The sequence below is a fragment of the Suricata suricatta genome, chromosome 7 (genome assembly GCF_006229205.1).
Source record: "Suricata suricatta isolate VVHF042 chromosome 7, meerkat_22Aug2017_6uvM2_HiC, whole genome shotgun sequence".
Classification (NCBI taxonomy): Eukaryota; Metazoa; Chordata; class Mammalia; order Carnivora; family Herpestidae; genus Suricata; species Suricata suricatta.
The window spans coordinates 49,063,314-49,083,969 of record NC_043706.1 but is presented as its reverse complement, the minus strand read 5'-3'; the positions used below and the strand labels follow the sequence as shown (position 1 = coordinate 49,083,969).

General features: G+C 42.9%; 1 protein-coding gene and 1 pseudogene across 3 annotated transcripts in view; both read left to right on the top strand.

Moving 5' to 3' along the window:
• Positions 1–728: 728 nt before the first annotated feature.
• LOC115296308 lies at positions 729–1,377 on the top strand (annotated as a pseudogene).
• A 12,910-nt stretch (positions 1,378–14,287) lies between these two features.
• ELOVL5 (ELOVL fatty acid elongase 5) overlaps positions 14,288–20,656 on the top strand; it is a 76,044-nt gene continuing 69,675 nt past the window's right edge. The window contains exons 1-2 of one of the 3 annotated variants that reach the window (XM_029945653.1): positions 18,528–18,567; positions 18,679–18,779. The gene's annotated coding sequence lies outside the window, so the exon portion shown is untranslated. Of the gene's footprint in view, positions 14,432–18,527; positions 18,568–18,599; positions 18,780–20,656 lie in introns of those variants that run through there. The other 2 variants (XM_029945652.1, XM_029945654.1) reach the window with 2 other exon arrangements.

Genomic DNA, 20,656 nt, shown 5'->3' with positions numbered 1-20,656 from the left:
AAATGGGAACCCTCTTGCACTACTGATGGGAATGCAAACTGGTGCAGCTGCTCTGCAAAACAGTGTGGAGGTTCCTCAAAAAATTAAAAATAGAACTCCCCCATGACCCAGCAAAAGCACTACTAGGAATTTACCTAAGGGATACAAGAGTACTGATGCATAGGAGTGCATGTACCCCAATGTTTATAGCAACACTTTCAACAATAGCCAAATCATGGAGAAAGCCTAAATGCCCATCTACGGATGAATGGACAAAGAAGATGTGGTTGATAAATACAATGGAATACTACTTGGCAACAAGAAAGAATGAAATCCTGCCATTTGCAGCAACATGGATGGAACTGGAGGGTATTATACTAAGTGAAATAAGTCAGTCAGAGAAAGTAAGATATCATATATTTTCACGCATATGTGGAACTTGAGAAACTTAACAGAAGACCATACGGAAGGGGAAGGGGGAAAAATCGTTACAAACAGAGAGGGAGGGAGGCAAACCATAAGAGACTCTTAAATACAGAGAACAAACTGAGGGTAGATGGGTGGGTAGAGGAGAGGGGAAAATGTGTGATGGGTGTTGAGGAGGGTACTTGTTGGGAAGAGCCCTGGGTGTTGTGTTTAAGTGATGAATCATGGGAATCTACCCCCAAAACTGAAAGCACACTGCATATACACTGTATGTTAGCTAATTTGACAATAAATTATATTTAAAAAATAAAAATTATCCTCTTTCTTCTGGGTCGCCAACATGCCTTCCAGACTGAGGAAGACCCGGAAACTCCGGGGCCACGTGAGCCACGTTCACGGCCGCATCGGCAAGCACCGGAAGCACCCAGGAGGTCGGGGTAATGCTGGTGGCATGCATCACCACAGGATTAACTTTGACAAATATCATCCAGGTTACTTTGGAAAAGTTGGCATGAGGCATTACCACTTAAAAAGGAACCAGAGCTTCTGCCCAACTGTCAACCTTGATAAACTGTGGACCTTAGTCAGTGAGCAGACAAGGGTAAATGCTGCCAAAAACAAGACAGGAGCTGCTCCTATCATTGATGTGGTGCGATCAGGCTACTACAAAGTTTTGGGAAAGGGAAAGCTCCCCAAACAGCCTGTCATTGTGAAGGCCAAATTCTTCAGTAGAAGAGCTGAGGAGAAGATTAAGGGTGTTGGGGGAGCTTGTGTCCTAGTAGCTTGAAGCCACATGGAGGAGGTTCATTAAATACTAAAAGTGCTTTTCTCTTCTGGTCTGGGTGTAAGTTCTTTAGCACCCCTACCTCTCTATCTGTACATTGGAAAGCCACCTAACAGATTCCAGGAGTTAAGGGTATGGAAGTGTATTTGTGTTGATAGCATATATGTGAATCTTAGAGTTGAAAGGCCTATTTTGCATTGTGTGTACTCTGAAAATAATGGGTGGGAGAATATAAAAAAATAAAAAATAAAAAAAATAAAAAATAAAATAAAAATTAAATAAAATAAAATATTTCTAGTAATAACATTTTTAAAAGTAAAAAGGAATAAGTGAAATTAATTTTTAAATATGGTAAAATGTATATAGAATTCACATTGTAACCATTTTTAAGTGTACAATTCAGAGACGTTAAGTAGATACACAATGCTGTGCAAATATCACCACTCTCCATTTCCAGAACATTTTCATTATCCCAAACAGAAATCCCATACCCATTAAGCTATCATTTCTCAATTCCTCTAGCCACAGGAAGAATTCTATTCTATCTACTTTCTGCCTCTACGAATTTGCCTATTCTAGGTACCTCATACAAGAGGAATCAAACAATGTTTGTCCTTTTGTGACTGGCTCATTTCACCTATTTCACTTCCAAAGTTCATCTATGTTGTAACATGTATCAAAATCTCATGCCTAGGGCACCTGGGTGGCTCAGTCAGTTAAACATCTGACTTCTGTGCAGGTCATGATCTCACAGCTGGCGAGTTCCAGCCCTGCAATGAGCTCTCTGTTGTCTGCACAGAGCCTGCTTTGGATCCTCGGTCTCCCTCTGTCTCTGCCCCTCCTCTGCTCACGTGCTCTCTCCCTCAAAAATAAACAAACATTTAAAAAATATTAAAAAGAAAAAGATTATGTTTAAAAGTTTTTTCATTCCTTTTTAAGTCTGAATAATATTCATATATTAATATATGTATCATTTTGCTTATGGATTCACCTGCTAGTAGACATTTAGGTTTGACCATCTTTTGGCTGTTATCAAAAACGCTGTTATGAACAGTGGTGTACAAGTAAGCATCTGTTTGAATCCCTTCTTTCAATTCTTTGGGTATATACCTAGAATTAGTGAAACTAACTCTAAAATATTTTTTACTTAACCCAATATATTCTAAATAGGACCATTTCAACATGTAATCAATAGAGAAAAATGAGGTCTTTTATAATCTTCTTTTCTGTAAGGTCAAAATCCAGTTCAGATGATAAATTTTCACCAAAATTTGTCTATATTTAGATTTCTCAAAATTTGTAGTTGAAAAAGTAGAATAATATATCCATGTTGTTCCAGATATACTTTAGGACATGTAAATTAATTAAAATTAAACAGGATTTAAAATTCAGTTCCTCAGTCACATTTCAAGTGCTCAATACGCACATGTGGCCAGTGACTTCCATACTGCCCAGGGCAGAACCAACCAAGAGGGTAGAAACACTTCTCTCCGCCCCCTGCATCTGCTCCAGCCAACCTTCTCAGCCTGCCTCCCACTATTCCTCAACATGTGGACATATTCTGAGCATTAATTTAAAAATTTTAATGGTTATTTATTTTTGAGAGAGAGAGATAGACAGAGAGACACAGTGTGAGTGAGGGAGGGGCAGAGAGAGAGGAAGACACAGAATCCAAAGTAAGCTCCAGGCTCTGAGCTGTCTGCACAGAGCCTGATGCGGGGCTTGAACTCATGAACCATGAGATTATGACCTGAGCTGAAGTCAGTTGCTTCAACTGACTGAGCCACCCAGGCACCCCCTGAGCATTAACTCAAGAAATATTTATTGAGCACTGACAATGTGTTAAGCATTGTGCTAACCACTGGACATGATAAAAAACAAAACTATGTCTGCCCAAAACAGGTGGGGCCAGCAGATAAAAAAAAACAAATCATTTCCCAAATAAATGTATGTTATAAATTGTTATAAGCCCTGTGAGAAAAAATGGTTCCATGACAGGACAGGCAGATATGAAAAAGATAATCACACAAATAATATCTTGCAAATTTGGTAAGTGCACTGGGCAAAAAAGGATCTGATGAGAGTTAGAACAGTGGGTTTTATTTAGAAGGGGAACTTCTCAGAAGAAGCAACTTGAAGCTGAGATGGAAGAATAAATGAGAAAGAGGTATAGAAAGGGGTCAGGGTAGTGAAATGACCCAGCAGAGGGGACAGCACATGTAAAAGGCCTGGGGTAAGAAGTCTCATCTCTGAGAAGCAAGGAGATGAAGAGTATGGTCCAAGTATAGACAGTGGTGCCCCAGGAGGATGGGCAGGTAAGCAGGCCCCAGTTCATGCAGGGCTTCATATCACAGGAGGGATTTGGGATTTAGTACCAACTGCAATGGGAACGCTATTAAAGGGTGCTTACGGATTCTGGGTTGGCTTTTTTTTTTTTTTTTTTTTTTGTCTGCTTGGTAAAGAAAAGCCCTGACGCTTCAGCTTGGAGCCTAAAGGGGCCTCTTCTCCTTCTGAGTTTGACCTACACTGCTTAGTGAAAGCTCATCCATAATTCTTGCCTCATACTTAGCTATTGTCACTTTATGTGCTGCCTTCCATTACTGTTATTCATACACTGGACTCAGTAATACGCTTAAGCCAACTGTGATCTTTTTCCAGCAGGCAGGAAAAGCATCTCACAGTACCCACAGCATGGAGCATGGAGCAGATCTACTCAGCCAATCTGTTAAATCAGATAGAGTTAAAAGTCTGATCATAGTTTGCTACTTTCTACCCCAAAAAGCATTCTGTGACCTAATTAACTCTGTCTTTGATCCAACTTTTCTGTATTCTGTTTGCCACAAAGACTGAAGTCCCTGAACAAGACCTGGGCAGCCTTCCAGCATCCCCGCTGGCAATACTTAATTACAAAAAGGGTTTTGTTTCAGGTCAAGCTAGGGTTGCAAAAAGCACCAGGCCATAGGTGACCCACGGTATTTCAGAACTTCAAGGAACTCTCCTTCCAGAACCTTTCAAAGTTCTGGCATGAAAACTATGTACTTAACAGAGTTCTCAAGAAACACAAACCCATCTCCAAGAGGTGCTTGCACTTGGCTAGATGCACTGTCTTTAGCTAAGAACTCCCAAAGCGTTAAATTCCTTTCCACCTTCTACTTACTGTGGATTGAAATTTCATCACCTGGGGGAAGGAAATGTGGACAGGGACCAAAGTTTGCAATTTACAAATTTGTGTTCTTGGCCAAATTAATCTCTGAGCCTGTTCTGACATCTGAAAAAAGTGATAATACCTATTCCTACAGACTGGTTAGCAGAATTAAAAAGGAGTGAAAATATCTAGCAGCAGTTTGTGGTCAAACTGCTTTTTGTGCCTTTAAGTGTTTTGGGGGCGGGGGTGGGAGGGAGTGAGGGAGTGACCTTTGCCACCAATAGAAAAGACACTAGGTTTCCTCTTTTCTTTCTGGTGAATAAGACGTTACGGAAGATAAATCAAAGGGGGGTGGGGAGGGCGCACATTTATGAAATAATCCAAAAGAAATATTTTCAATATCACAATTTATGAGGATACAAATAAATACAATTTTAACCTCGACAGGAGCAGCCTTTTGTTACATCTCACTCTCGACAGTGGACATACGTTAACGAAGTCTATACAACACAGATTATAAAATTCACAGATTATAACAAATGACTAAAAGATGAGTAACGATTTAAAGCTTCTCTCTAGAGGCTTTCCCCCAGCCCCAGACTTGGGCTGAGCTGCCCAGACACACATTTTTTTTTTTTTTTTTTTTTTTGCTGCCTCATCTCCCCCTTTTCTCCCGCCCCACGCATTTGCAGCCAGTCGCGCGTCTCCTTACTGGGAATGTAATACGCGCCCATCTGGAAGCTCTGGGCTGGATGTGAGGGGCGTGGGGACAGCCCCCGGAGTCAAGGCCACTTTCCATTCTTCTCCCAAGGCCCGGCCCACCCTCCGATCCCTCCGACCTCGGTAGTCCGGACCGTACAACTCTCTGCTCCCTCGTCAGCGCCTCCCCCCACCCTAAGTCCCCGGCCGGGTCAGAGCAGGGACTAGGGCCGGTCAATGCCCGGGAATGACCCGGCCCGGGCGCGAGCTCGAGGCGAGGGGCGAGCGCGCGCCCGGCGAGGCCCCGCCCTATCGCCAGATGCGGCGCCGTTGGTGCGCGGTGATTGGCGGGTGCGGCCGCGGGATGAATGGGGTGACTGCGGTGGGGGAGCGGGGCGGGGACGCGGAGGGCGCCGGGCGGGGGACAGCGACCGTGGGGCGCTGGGCGAAGGCGGCACCGCCCTGTGCCGCGGGCGGCTAACGGTCCCCACAGCGTGCGAGTGGAGGAGGGGACCCGGTGGGCGGGCTCTGGCCCCCGGGCTGGACGCGAGAGTGGGGGCCCGGAAGTGATGGGGGCCCCAGAAAAGCTGCGGTCCGTACTAAGGAGGGTGGGGGTGGGGAAAGGAGAAGCCGCGCCTGCTGCTCAGGCCACTGGCAAAGGGCGTCCCCACCCCAGAGAAAATCCCTCCTGGGTGCTCGGAGCACCTTGTGCAAAAGAGGGCCTCGCTCAGCGGAATAAGAGCTATGATTGGAATCCATGTCTGGACATCCCTGTCTGGACACGTGGCTTTTTTCCACCGGTACTCTTTTTAGACTTCATATTTTACATTCGGTCATCCAACAAGTATCTATTTTGTGCGTACTTTATGCCTGGCACACCCCAGTAGGCAAGGTAGACTTGTTTCGAACATCCTGAAGTTTAATTAAAGGCTAATTAGGAAGGTAGGGATAAAAATAACTAGAACAATTACGGATCGTGCAAAGTGTTATGAATTAAGTATTGACTAATGGCCAAGGAATTGGAAATGAAAAGTGGTGAGACTCATTTTACCCAGGATAATAGGAAAGACCTATCTGAAAAGGAGACTTCCTAAGTCGAAATCTGAAAAAGGGGGATTCGAAGTTTTAAGGAGAGAGTAGAGCCTTCCCAAAGGCCTTGCTGCTTCACTCCCTTTTTCTCATCCAATGCAACATCTGAATTTTCATGGCTCTTTTTTTGCGCTTCTTAAGGTACATCACTTTTCGTCAAGTATTGTGGTTTTGTTATCTCAATTCCTGGCACATACCAGGTCCCCAAAGAATACTCAGTAAGTATATACTTACCATCTACTGATTTCCAGGGTGATTTAAAAAGTGGAGAGAGCATTCATGACTGCTTCCTGAATATTAATTTTGTATTTATCCTTAGCCTTTGGAAATCTTTCTTGATTATTTAACCACGACTAAACTTACCAAACTTTTATACTTTCAGAGCTTAATTGGCTCATTCAATAAGCTAATTGGGCCTACCTATTAGTGAATGAAAGTACAGTGGATTTTTCTTCTTACAGAATGTTTGTGTTTGCTTTTCTGTTTGTGTTTTATGAGTAGCCTGCAATGCCTTAATTCAGAGTAATAAATGAAAGTTTGAAGCACTTGCCTAGCCCTCTCCCTGAGTTCAGAAATGTTTATTGTTGTTAAGCTGGGAATACAGGTCCCTTCACCTTAAGCTCTCATTCCATAAAGCAGTCAGTACCTTGATTTGTTTCCAAAGTGGCCTGCCTTGATCTCTACCTCCTATTGCAATTTGGCAACCTATTGCCATATGTGTAAATGTTTTTCTGTGATAGGAGAAATCATACTGGGAAAAGCAAATTTCTTGTAACTAAAATATTGACAGAGGTATCAGAATACTAGGCATACCTTGATTGTTCTGACAAGTAAATAAACTTTACTGTGATTATTCTGTCTCTGATTCTGTTTTAAAAAGTAAAACTATTGATTTTCTTTGTATCAATTATCTTTTGCTTTGCAACAAATTATCCCAAAACAGTGGCTTAAGACAACATTCTTTTCTCTCAAAGTTTCTGTAGGTGAAGAATTGGGGCATTGCTTACTTAGCTGGGTTTTGTTTCAGGGTTTCTCACTGGCTACAATCAAGATAACCATTGGGCCTGTCCTCATCTTAAGGCTTTGATGAGGATACACTTCCAAGTTCACTCATGTGGTCATGGCAGGATTCAGTCCCTCGTGGTGGTCATGGGCAGGATCCGATTCCTCGTGTGCTGTCATACTAAGGACCTCTACTCCTAGCCAGAGTCCATACATAGTTTCTTATCCTGTGAGCATCTGCAATGTGGCATCTTGCTTCACCAAAGAATGCAATCCAGGGGCACCTGGGTGGCCCACTCAGTCAAGTGTCCAGCTTCAGCTCAGGTCCTGATCTCACCGCTCTTGAGTTTGAGCCCTGCATTGGCTCTGTGCTGATGGCTCAGAGCCTGGAGCCTGCTTTGGATTCTATGTCTCCCTCTTTCTCTGCCCCTGCCCCACTCATGCTCTGCCTCTGTCTCTGTCTCTTTCTTTCAAAAATAAACATTTTTTTAAAAAGTGTGCAATACAAAAAACTAGACAGAGAATGCCAGTAAGATAGCAGTCAATTCCTTTCTAAATTAATCTTGAAAGGCCGTTTCATCATTTTTGCCATATTCTTTCTGTATGTTAGGAGCATGTAAGTCACTGGGTCCAGTCCATGGACATGAAGATCAGGTGCCAGAGATCTTTGGGAGCACTTTCAGAAGTTGCCAATCATATTATCAGAGCACATTAAACTGATGATATGAACTCAGGGCTCCAAAAATCTTTCTTGTGTATTGTGAAACAGCTTACTTTGTCTCTTTTGCTGTTTTTATTATCAAGAACATAAGGGGGGCATCTAGGGTGGCTCAGTCGGTTAAGCTTCCGACTTTGGCTCAGGTCATGATCTCATAGTTCGTGGGTTCAAGCCCTGTGTTGGGCTCTGTGCTGACAACTTAGAGCCTGGAGCCCACTTCAGATTCTGTGTCTCCCTCTCTCTACCCCACCACCCCATGCTCTGTCTCTGTCTCAGTGATGAATAAACATACAAATTTTTTTTAAAAAAGAACATAAATGGTCTTTGAGGATCTAGTTCAGTAAATATTTATTGAATGCCTACTAAATAGCTGGCATAGCACAAAGCTAGAGGAACAAAGATGACACATGATATTTTCTGGCTTTGATTTGGGGAAGAGAGGTATAAGCAAATAATTATAATGTTAATATTATAAGGGATAAAAAGAAAACAAAGGCCTGCACAGAGTACTCTGATTATGGGGAGAATAGGAAAGAAACATTCTGTTGCAGGTCACATTCAAGGAAGTAAAAAGGATAGGAGAGGCAGAGACCAAACAATGAAAAGATTACATGTAGTTTAAGACTATGTGGAACTTGGGTCACCTGGGTGGCTTAGTCAGGTAAGCATCTGGTTCTCAGTTTTGGTTCAGGTCATGATCTTGTGGTTTCATGAGTTCAAGCCCTGCATCAGGCTCTGTGCTGGCAGCTCAGAGCCTGCTTGGGATTCTTTCTCTCCCGCTCTCTCTCTCTCTCTCTCTCTCTCTCCCTCTCTCTCTCTGCCCCTCCCCCACGCACACTGTCTCTGTTTCTCTCAAAATAAATGAACTTTAAAAAATTAGTTGAATGGGGTGCCTGAATGGCTCAGTTGGTTAAGCGTCCGACTTCGGCTTAGGTCATGATCTCACAGTCCGTGGGCTCGAGCCCCGCATTGGACTCTGTGCTGACAGCTAGCTCAGAGCCTGGAGCCTACTTCAGATTCTATGTCTTCCTCTCTCTCTGCCCCTCCCCTGCTCATTCTCTTTCTCTCTCAAAATAAAGACATTAAAAAAAATTTTTTTAAGTTTAAGACTATGTAGAAGTTAATCTTGATCAGCAAAATGCAAAAGTAATGACATAATATTGTACCTTTTATTTCTAGACCTTAAATAGCCTAAAATTACCTCAATGTTCTACATATAGGGTATCTGACAGCTTGTTAAGTTTTATGCCTGAGTTTATTCTATTGAGATATATCTGATAGACTGTAGTATGCCATTTAATCATTTGGACTAGGAGACAATTCCGTAATGCTATTTAGCTGAAAGAGAACTGACTTAATGAGCCTAATATTGGGGCACTTGCTTAAATTTGAAAAAACAATGTGCTTCACAATCAGATGCCAAGCAATAGTTTGCAAAAATAATTGAACTGCAACACACACTTGTAGAATTTCAGAACTTCACACACTTGCCACATTCACTCTTGGCAAATAGAGAATTTAAGATTGCAAAAAGAAATTGCACTACTGGTTTTGTGACATATAGGAGCGTGTCTAATATTGCAGGTGCACACAAACCAGGCCATTTGTAATGCATATACCTAAAATATCACATGACCTAGGCTGACTAAATTATTTATGACTAATTATTGGAGCACTTGATTCATAAGTCATATAAAAGGGCAAATCCTATTCCGTACAACATCACCAGCACCAAAATCATTTAGAGCATTTGCAGAACACACTGCTTCACCAGACATATTCCTTAACAGCAGACCCCACGGGGCTATTCTTAGCCAGCTGCACATAATTTTTGACCGGAAGTTTGGTTATTGTCTGCTTTTGGCTACCCCCTAAAAATCTCTAGCTCTTTAATATGGTATAGAATTTTTAGAAATCAATTTGATAATGAAATAATGAAAGTTATCTGTTGATAGCCAGCAAAGTAAAAGGACATATTGAGAATCTGTCATGGTTTAAAATCTTGAATACAGCTAAGCATTTGAAAAAGTTGAGAACTGAGAATGGAATCAAATCTTAATATTAAAAGTAAATCAATAGTATGTCAGATATTGATAAGTGCTAAGGAGACAAATAAAACAGAGTGAAAGAGTTCCAGAAAGTGGGTGGCAGGGAGGGAGATGTTGCAAATTTAGAGAGCTTCAAAATAAAGCAAGAATGTAAGCCTTGGAGATTAATCTAGGCATGGCAGGAGAGTGAGTGTAAAGGCCCTGAGCCAAGTCAGTGCCAAGGAAGCTGTTGTGCATAAAGACAAAGTAGCGTTAGGTCAGAGAAATGGCCCAGTGCTAAGTCATGAAGGACTCTATAAGCCATTGTAAGCATTTTGATTTGTACTTTTACTGAGATGAGAGGTTGATTGATGATTTAAGTAGACAAGGAACATGGTTTGGCTTTGGTTTAAGAGGATCACTCAGGATGCTGGGTTGAGAATAGACTGTAGGAGGCAAAAGCAGAAGTAGGGGTCCAGACTATTGCAAAATTCTAGGCATTGGTGTATAGCGACTCAAACCCGTGGTTGTGGTAAATGTGGGGAAAAGTAATAACATTCTGGATATACTTTGAAGATCAAGTAGACAAAATTTTGCTGATGCATGGATGTAGGATGTGACAGAAAGAGAGGAGCTAAACAGAACGCTAAGGTGTTCAGCTTGAGAAACTGAATGAATGGAACTGTCATTTATAAAGCTGGGATAGACCATGGATTTGAGGGAAAATCAAGAGTTCATTTTTTATTTGCAGTTCAAGGTGCCTTTTAGACACCCAAGAGGAGAATACATTAATAGGCAGTTATGTATGTAAGTCTAGACTTCAGGGGAAAATACATTTGGGGAGAAATACATTTGGAAGTTAGCAGAAGTATAGGTAAAATCCCAAGCTGTGAAAGAGATGTTAATAACAGCTAGGAAGTAAATGTATATACAGAGGACAGATGACGCAGACCCCTTTCATTGTCCACTAATTCCTGAATAGAGTACTAAAAAGTATAAAGGGAAGGGGAGAAGAAAACTAGAGAATCCAGGAATAGTTCAAATTGTTCTTTCATTCAACAGATATTTATGAGCATCCACTATTTGCCAGAGGTTCTACTAGCCATTGGGAAAATGACATGGTAGACTAGGCCTGGGCAGTGCCTTCAAGGAATACGCAAGGACAGGAACAGAGATAAACCCCAGTACAATGAAGAGGAATAGCAGCAAAGTAACAATGGACGTCTAGAAATGACTCTTGTTCTGGGGAGGAAAGGAAACTGCTTTTAATCTCGATCTGCCTCCCACAAAGACAAGCCAGGCCAATGGGAACCCAAGATAACAGAAAATACAAATTAGGAGATAAGAAAAAAAGTAAGATCATTGAGAATAGGGAGAAAGAAAGCCAACAGAGACTTCATAGTGGCATCCTTAACATAAACTAGCTTATTCTTGGCCTATATTGTAGTCAACTTTCAAATGTCCACATGCAAACATTACCTCAAAAGTCAGATTTCATTATGCTATGCAAATATCCCTGAAGCACATATAATATTTCATCCTTAAATGAAACAAGTTTCATTTAATAGAATTGCATTCTAATGAAATTTTCAATTGTATTTCTTAATTCAACTACAGATGCTATAGCAATGGAACATATTTCCTAGGATGTTAAACACTTTCTTTCTCAAGAACAATATTGAAGTGACTTTCCCAGATGCTAGGAAGTACATGGTCACAGGAAATTTCAAGCTGCTGATGAAAACAAAGAGCAGAAGGAAAAATGCTACCAAAATTTAAAATAAAGAAAAGCAGGAGGAGGAAGATTAAAAGGAATAAAATACTTAACTATTTGATGAAAATAATCACTTCTGGTGGACTATTATGTGCACATTGTAAAGGAAAAGGCAAGAGTTACACGTTATTTTGTTTGTTTTTTTACTGCACCCCACCTGGGTTTACTTTGGATAGGCTGGTTGAAAGGACTCGGATGCATCCAGCAGAGTATCTAGAACTTCGTTGGTCAAGAAGCTGATTCTGACACTAACTAAAATACTTTTCTTGAAGGCTGGCATTGAATCCTAGACATTCTTTTGATTTATTTGAAAAAGAAAAATACCCACAGTTAAGTTGGGTATTTATTTCAGGTCTACTGCTTTCCTTGAAGTGTTATCTATGAATGTGATGGTGCTGTGATCTACAGAAATTCATACTGGGGTCATGGTAGCTTACACCGTAGGATGTAAGATGAGCTGTGGGGGGTGGGGGTTGTGTGGAAACTTTCCCTAAATCATATATGTATCCAGAACCCTAAGTCTCTGGTTGGAGGTAGAATGAGAACATGACTTCACTAATTTAGGGTTAAGAGGAATCACTGGCACATGACTATCTGATAGAGCAGGGGCGGGGGGTTTTGGAATTCTAGAACAGATGGAATGGAAGCACCAGGGGGATGATGGTGAGGATGAGGGGGAGTAAAACTTCACTCATTCACTTACTCAAAACATATTTACTAAGCTCATATATATCAGGGACTGTATAAGATCAGCAGATAAACAATGAGCAAAATTCAACATGTTTCCCCTTCTAATGGAATTTACAACCTAATGTAGGGGTACAAGCATCCCATGGATTGAACAAGATGGTACAGTCAGAAAGCAACATGCATAAAATAGAAGAACTTTATATTTACCTTTACCTTAAAATAAGAAAAAAAGTTTATTTCATGTATGACTTGCCAGTTACATGAGTCCATAATTTAAAAACAAATACAAATATTTTGGTAATATAGGCTTAAAACATTTTACTGATAAGTGAGCACAATAAAAAAAATTATAGTGTAAAACTTGAAATTTTTGCAATACTAAGTTGAACTTGAAACTTTTAAAACCTGGAAATACAGGACTTGGATAGGGTGATAGAGCACTGAGCCAGTTCTGGCCTTGGGCTGGTAGCAGAAGAGTGACAAACAGGGGCTCCTGAGTGGCTCAGTCAGTTGAGCGTCAGACTGGTTCAGGTCATGATCTTGTAGTTGGTAAGTTTGAGCCCCAAGACGGACTCTGCTGGTGCTAACAGCCCAGAGCCTGGTGCTTACTTCGGATTCTGTGTCTTCCTCTATCTCTGCTTCTTCCCCATCTTGTGCTCTCTTTCTCAAAAATAAACAAAAAGAAGAAGAAGAAGAGTGAAGGACAAAGGAAATACCTTCGCCAAACTCTTCAAAGCTTTACACATGCCCCTCGTTAGAAGTCTCATCTGTATATCTTGGGTTTCCATTGCAGCATTTACCACTGCATGGTAGTTGTTTCCTGACTGTATCACTTTAGAGGCAAGGGGTAGGGGGGTCCTTGAAGTTTTTTATTCCTAAAACTTAGTATAGTACATAACAAACAGAAACCATTCAGTGTTTGTGGAGTTGAATGACAATTGACTATCAAAAATCTCGATTAGTTTATGTTTAAATTACCTAATTTGTATACAGTTTGCACACCTGTATACTTAGCACAATGGCCCAGTGCCTGGAATAACAGCTGGCATGGATAAACATTACATTGTAATTATGTGACAGAATAATTTTGTCTACATTAACTGGTTGACTATGTTGGGCCAATAGACATGGATTAATAAGGAGAAAGGCATAATTTCTGGGGTTTGATGTGGGGAAAGTGTGGGATACTAGAATGAGGAAGGCCCAAAGTTACGCAATATCAATGAAAAACAGCAAGGATCTTCTATTCGTGCCTTGAGCACAATGCACAGTCTTAAGTGCTTTCATTTGTCTAGCTGAAAAAGATGTCGCTTACTTCACCTTTCCTCCTTTCAAACACCTTTGGAATAAATTCTGGAGCAGACATAAAGTTAGCAGTGACCTCTGAGAAAAAAGATGAATTCTTAATAAAAGTCACAGTAAGTCTATCATGAGGGAGAGAAGCTATAACATCAATTTTGAGTGCTTTTCGTTGTTGCCTATTCTTGTTAAATAGCGGACTTTCGCTCCGGCGGTCTCCCGTATGCGCTTAACCCTTTCAGCTAAAACCTGGGAGAACTGATCCCTTATCAGAAACATAAAGGAGATGCTTCCGAGAGTGGGTTTCTGCCGTCCCAAACGCGGCAACTCAACCTTGCCCTGCCTGGCTTGGAGAGACTCAGAGTTCAGGGCATCAGGAACTTCACTGCATCTATTGCGCAGGCTCTGCGTTCCACGCAGGCTTATAAGGAAGAAAGGGGATAAAACTGCCAGGACACACGTGAACCCCGAGGGCATCAACCCCGACCTCGGCCACCCACTGCAACGGGTTCTGGAATTTACAATCACGAAAGTTCTATTGTTTCGCTATTGGCTCCAGGACCGCATGACATCATAGCGCTTGATTCATCCTTCGGGCCCCGATTGGCTGGCCGCGCCATTGTGACGTCACGGTCAGCCCACGTTCTGATTGTAGATACCCGGCGCCTTCCTCTTCCCATCGCAGCGGTTCCCGGCTACCGGTGTCTCGCTCGCACATCTTCCTCCGCTCCGCTGCCCACGGGCGCTCCTGGCCGCCGGGCCGCCTCTTAAATCTGCCGCCGCGCTCTCGGACGACGAGGTAAGCCGTCAGCTCCTTGAAACTTCGCCTGGGGCCGCTGCTCGGCCATGACACCCGCGCGAGCGCGCGGCCGGGACGCGACGGCTGCGAACTGCCGTTAGGACCCAGACCCAGTGCCGAGTTACAGCTGCCCGCGCGGCCGGCGCTCCGCCCGCGTGGCGGAGAAGCCTGGCGGGCCCCAGCCCGGCTCCCCGAGCACGGACGGCGGGCGCGGGGCGGCTCGCCGGCTGCCGGGGCGAAGCTGGGCGTCTCGGGAGTTCCCAGCGCGCCGCAGTCTCACCTGTTCGGCTCCGGGAAGCAGCAGCGGGCGGGTTTGCACGCTGACAGGCGCCGTGGGGCCGCGTGCTGTGCCCTGAGCGCGGGCGGCAGGGATGGGTCTGTAAGCTCGGGTCCGCCCGCCCTGTCGGGATGAACTCGCGGATGGGAGATTCGGGGAAGCACCGTACGGGAAAACCAGGGCTTTCTTCGGGAGGAACAAAACCTGACCGAGTTCAGGGAGCCTCTTCGGGGTCGCGGGTCGAGTCGGCACCGAGAACCAGGGGCGGAGCTCATGGAGGGAGGTTCGGGGACCCTCTGGCCTTTCTTTTTTCTCTTCCTCTCCCCGCCTCTGCGTCCAGGAGGGAAGCCCGCTAGCCCGGGGCCACTCGGGTTTTATTAAAACCAGAGAACTGCAGCCCAGCGGTACTCCGGGAGGGTTGAGGCCGGCGGGGAAGCGGGGGCGGGGACTGGAGGGCGACCTGGGCGGCCCTTTGGGGAATCCTGGCGCGGGAGCGGAGGGTGGGTAGGGGGGCGCGCTGCGCGGGAGCGGCTCCGGGCCGGGGAAGCCCGAGGGTCGCGTCTGTTGCGGGTTGTAAGGAGAAGTGCCCTTGTACAGTGTCCACGCCAATAAGACCTGCTCCTCTCTGCCGGCTCTGCCCGCCCGAGTCCGGGTGGAGGAGGTCGTTCCTGGAGCAAGAGTTGTTCTTTTAAACGGTCTCTTGCAACAGTTCCGTGCTCTTGCACTTAAGGGTGTTGGTTTCCCCTTCTCACAACTGTAGTTAAACTCGTCTCCCGGCTTCTTGATTGCAGATTTGGAGAATACATTGGGCCAACTTTGGGGTGGGGGTCCCATATGGAAGCGCTTGTTAGCTGGGCTGGGGAAACCAGGAGGTTCCAGCGAGTGAATAATTGCGGCGAGCGAGCAGTCTTAATTCTTTAAGAACGGACCCTTGCAGGAAGTTTTTTTTAGAGATGTACGGATGTTGCTTGTTACGGTTTGTAACGTGTTGCCCTAACCACTTGGTAGATAACCTGTTGGTTTGCACTTGTTTTGCTTGCTATCTCAACCAACAACATTTGGTATAGAATCTGCAGATACCAAAGGAGCGGGTTTTGCATTCAGTGGCTATGGACAAACACTCTAACTTTAAATCTCCGGTTAGGACATAAGTGAATCACTTTTTTAGTCAACTCAGATGCTGCACAGGATTCTCCCAGAAAGCCCCGCATTTGAAAGAGAAATGTCACTCATGTTCCTTTTAGGTTCTTCCCTAGATTATAACTTCTCATTGCCAGGAGCTTTTCCTGTACAGTTTTTTCTTTTTGCGTTTTCTTTTCTCTTCCATTTCTAACCGAAGACAAAAAGGAAAATGTTATCGATGGCTACAGATGGCTAGTTTTATAGGATACAAAACTTTGCTGAAAAGTGAAAGTGGAAAGCATATTAAACCTTGTAACTTCAAACGCCATCGTCCTTCTCTGGACTCAGTTTCCTTGTGTATACGTGGGTGTTTTCTGATGCAGAAATTTTTGTGGATTTCAGGAGAGGGATACAAAATGAAAGCCTATCTTGACGTCCACGAAATAGTGGCTTAATAAATGCTTCCTTATTTTTCTCAGGGAAGAGGAACTGAGATTTATAAGATGTGGCCAACAATAAAGCTCAAGAATTTCAAATAACTGGAAAAATATTTAAAACTTTAGATTTTTTACAGACACTAATTTCAGGTATGTGTATGAAGTCACTTTTGAAAATGAGGCAAGAAGGCCCCCGGTAGCTCTCCGTGATCATATAGTGGTTAGTACTCTGCGCTGTGAAAATGAGGCAAGTTATCTCATTCCATTGGATCAGCAGAGCTTCTCTTTTTTTCCTTCTTCCTTGGACCTTAATTTTGGGGATTTGCAAGGATTTTTTTTTTTTTTTTTTTTTACTATCTTTTCTTTTACTCTCAGCATAATTATTGATTGTCCTTCTGCTTCTAGAGGTGAGTCTCAGTCCTTGGGTGTCTTACTTCCAACGTGAATTAAACAAATTAAGGCAAAGCAGTTAACTTCCTTTTTGTGGAACTTTGATGTTCAAATAGGTAGTAGAGAATGAGTGACAGTTTTACTTCTTTTATATTTGGCCACATTCTTCCTCTCCCCTAAGAAATCTTGTTTTTAAATTCCTCCTCTGAGCTACTAACTCTTCTGTTACTGATGGGATGATCTTTCCATTAGTTACCATAAATATGTCTTTTTTGGTATGCATTCAGTTTCAGGTATTGTTGATGTGAACACTTTTCAATTAATAGTTGTGCCGTATGTAATTCTTATAACATCCTTATCCTCTACCTCCTTAAAAAAAAAAAAAAAAAGAATTGAGACCTGGAGCCCCTGGGTTTCTCAAGTCCATTAAGTGCCTGACTTTTTATCTCAGCTCAGGTCATGGGTTCAAGCCCTGCATTGGACTCCGCACTGGGTGTGAAGCGTACTTTAAAAAAAAAAAATTGAGGCCTGAGGCCTAGAGATGTCAAGTGACTTTTCCAAATTCACTAACCTCTGTCTCCAGTAACATACTTGTGCCTTTTTCTATCCTTGTACTGCCAGGATTTGTTCAAATAGCTGTGTGCCATTTACGAAATTCTGTTACTCTGTAACTTAAAAACCTAAGGTAGTCAACCCATCTAAGGTTTTAACACTTTGTCATCTTTCAGATCTATCTAAAATCTGTTCCTGTCCTTTTTTTTTCTTACTTGATGCACTTTGTATAAATCCATTGGCTTGTTAATTAACGTGGGAGAGGTTTACATATGAAAGTTGTATGACACGGTTCTGACTCCAAAGGTCTTCCAGAATTAGTTTACACTTTAATCCTTTCATCCCATACTAAATCTGTGCCTTGGACTGAAAGGGGGTCAGAAGCAGGTTTCTGGGAGACTTGCGTAACAGTGTCTGGGAGAGCTTTCACATGGGACATGCCAGTGCCTAGCATCTCAAGATTGGTTAGGATGCTTTCAGTACAGGAAATCAGAAACCCAACCCGGATGGAGTTAAATGACCACCTGAAGGGTCCTGAGGGCAAAACTTTTTCTATCAGTTTCTCTGTGGTCCTTCCAGGTGTTGATTGCAGCCACAGGCTGATTTTGCAAGATGACTGCAAGCAATAGTCTGGACCCCCATAAAACATATTCTCACGTGGGAACTTCACTTCCCACCACCTTCCAAAGACTGTCCTTGGCTTTGAGGTGATTAACTTCAGTCTGGTTACTTGAAGTAATAACTAGAACAATGGATATCTGATAACCGAGGGGCCCATCCCAGAACTGAGGAAGTGGATTTAAGTCTCACCTCACTTGTTTGGCCAATGCCATATCTTCAATAAGGGCCAGTGTGGACATGGGGGAATTCAGCCACTATGTGAACTATAAAGGCCTCCAAGGATGTCTGTTCCAAAGAGATGAGTAGATTAAAGTAAGTAGAATTGAATCAACATTTGAGTGTAGCCTTACATTTCATAGAGGAATCTTACTGACTTGAAGAGATAAGATAGGCATTCTAGGAGAAGGGGAGTTTGGAGAACAGTGTGGCAAATCATTGGGCCAAAAGCAAGTAGTCCAGTTGACTGAAGCTGACAGTGCAGAAGTGGAAGAAGAAAAGGTTAGAAGAGCAAGTTGTTGATGATAATAATAATAATGGCTATCTTTTATTGAGCTCTTATGTGTCAGATCCTGCAATGACCATTTTATATGGATTTATCTCAATTACTATTATCTTATTAAAATATTTTTTAATGTTTATTCATTTTTCAGAGAGAGAGAGAGACACAGAACCTAAAGCAGACTCGAGCCTCCAAGCTGTCAGCACAGAGCCCAACATGGGGCTCGAACCCATGAACCGTAAGATCATGACCTGAGCCGAACGAAGTTGGGCACTTAAGCAACTGAGCCACCCAGGCGCCCCTATTTCAGTTTCTATTAATTGTTACTGTGAGCATTCCTCTTTTACAGGTGAAGAAATGGAGGCTCAGAGAAATTTAGACACCGGGCCGAGGTCACAAAGCATTCCAGCCCAGATCCTTTTGATCCCTTAACCTGACCTCTCTCCTGAGGTAACAGAGTAACACTGGAGCTTTTTAACTAAGGGTACATTATCAATGCTGAACTCCAGGAAGATGACTGTTACCAGAATGTGTAAGACAGATTGGCTGAGACGGAGGCTAAGAATGTAGAGATGGGTTGGGAAGCTGTTAGAGGTAGCCAGGGCAGTGAGACTGTCCCACCTGAGTCTATAGCCGTGAGCACAGACTGGAGAGCGCTAATTAATTGTACAAGATTATTTCTAGGATAAGCTCTATTAGACTTGGAGACCAACTGGATTTGAGGGCCAACAAGACAAAGAACACTAATAAGACTGGGTGGTAAAAGAAACATGGTGTTGCAGAGGGAGAAGGTTCCGGAAACTTTGTCAGGTGTAATATCCAAATGGCGCAGACACATATCCAGACAGGCTGCTGCTTCTCCCAGTCTTTGTCAGCCACTTTTTTTGTTGCCTGTCTGCATGTGTGTATTTCCACATTTCATCCATTTTCAGACAGTTTTTCGTATTTTAACATATCTTGGTAGAGATGCAGCTTATAATCAGTGGCATCTTAAAATCACTGCAGGTACTTCTCCACATTTTATCGGGCTGCTTCCCAGTTTTTAATGAAGTGTCATTGGTGAGAGAAGGAAAATCCAGTATTGGTAAAGCTCGTGCAGCCGATTGCTTGGCAGAACCGGAAGTAAGAACCGTGGCTTGTGGGCTCCATCCGTCAGCTGAGTTTCCTCAGCTTACATGATAGGTATTAAAATTGGTGGTGCCTCATGATACAGGATTATAGTAAAGCGTATGCATATTTCTTTATTACAACTGAAGTAATTTGAGAAGATGGGAAGGCGTAGTTTAAGTCGGGCACTTCATCCTTATATAGAACCTGCTGCCACAATTTCGTGTCCTAACTTGCCACCAACCATGAGCAGATCAACTCTGGGTAGTGTTCTCTTTTTGTTTAAAGACTAAGGTGATTTCTAAGTCCCTTTCAGAACTAAAACTTTTTATTTTCACTTTTGCCAAGAGCAAACCCTTTGTTGCTGTTTGACTAGGGCTAGAGAGTGAAAGTTTAAACCATTTAGGTCTTGGAAAGGCAATATCAAAATCAGTGATGGAAGTTAGTTTTTTCTTTAAGAGGTTAAGCGTAACTGCTGGATATGTTCTGGCCTAGCAAAATGAGTTCTTCAGGAAGATAACCTGACCTAATTTTGAGTTCGTGTAATAGACCCCCCCAACATCCTCGACCCCTATTTGAACCCATAAATGTTACCATTTCCAAACCGTTTGGTTCCCACTAGGTTCCTGCTGGCATATTTTCTCAATGGGAACTTTTTTTTCTCATGTGTATTTCCCTTCAGAATTGTGTGGTCCCTGGATATAAATTATTTGTACTTGCTGAATGCTCAGAAAGACTAAATTCCCACCCTTCTTCTCCCCAACCCCTGCCAGTTATATTTGAAGTAAAGTGGTATGTAACCTTCTTTCTTAAATTAGACTTTTGTACCTTTTATTTGATGTCTTTGCTGACAGGGATTTAGGAAATCTTTCTTTCGTAAAAAATATTTTCGGTGCTGGTACAGTCATGCTTTCTCTAGTTAGGAGAATAACCATTGTCTTGAAACACCTGTGATTTCCTAATACTTGGTTAGCACCCTCCTGCTAGCACATTCTGGTTAAAGTTTCCATCTCTGTGAAGTTCCATCTTTGCCCTTTCCTGTCCCCATTGTCACCAGTTTCACCCAGTCAGAACGAATATTTATAAGCCCATACTTTTTTTTTAATGTCTTTATTTTATTTTGAAAGACAGAGACTGAGTGGGGGAGGGGCAGAGAGAGAAGGAGACACAGACTCTAAAGCAGGCTCCAGACTCTGAGCTGTCAGCACAGAGCCTGACAC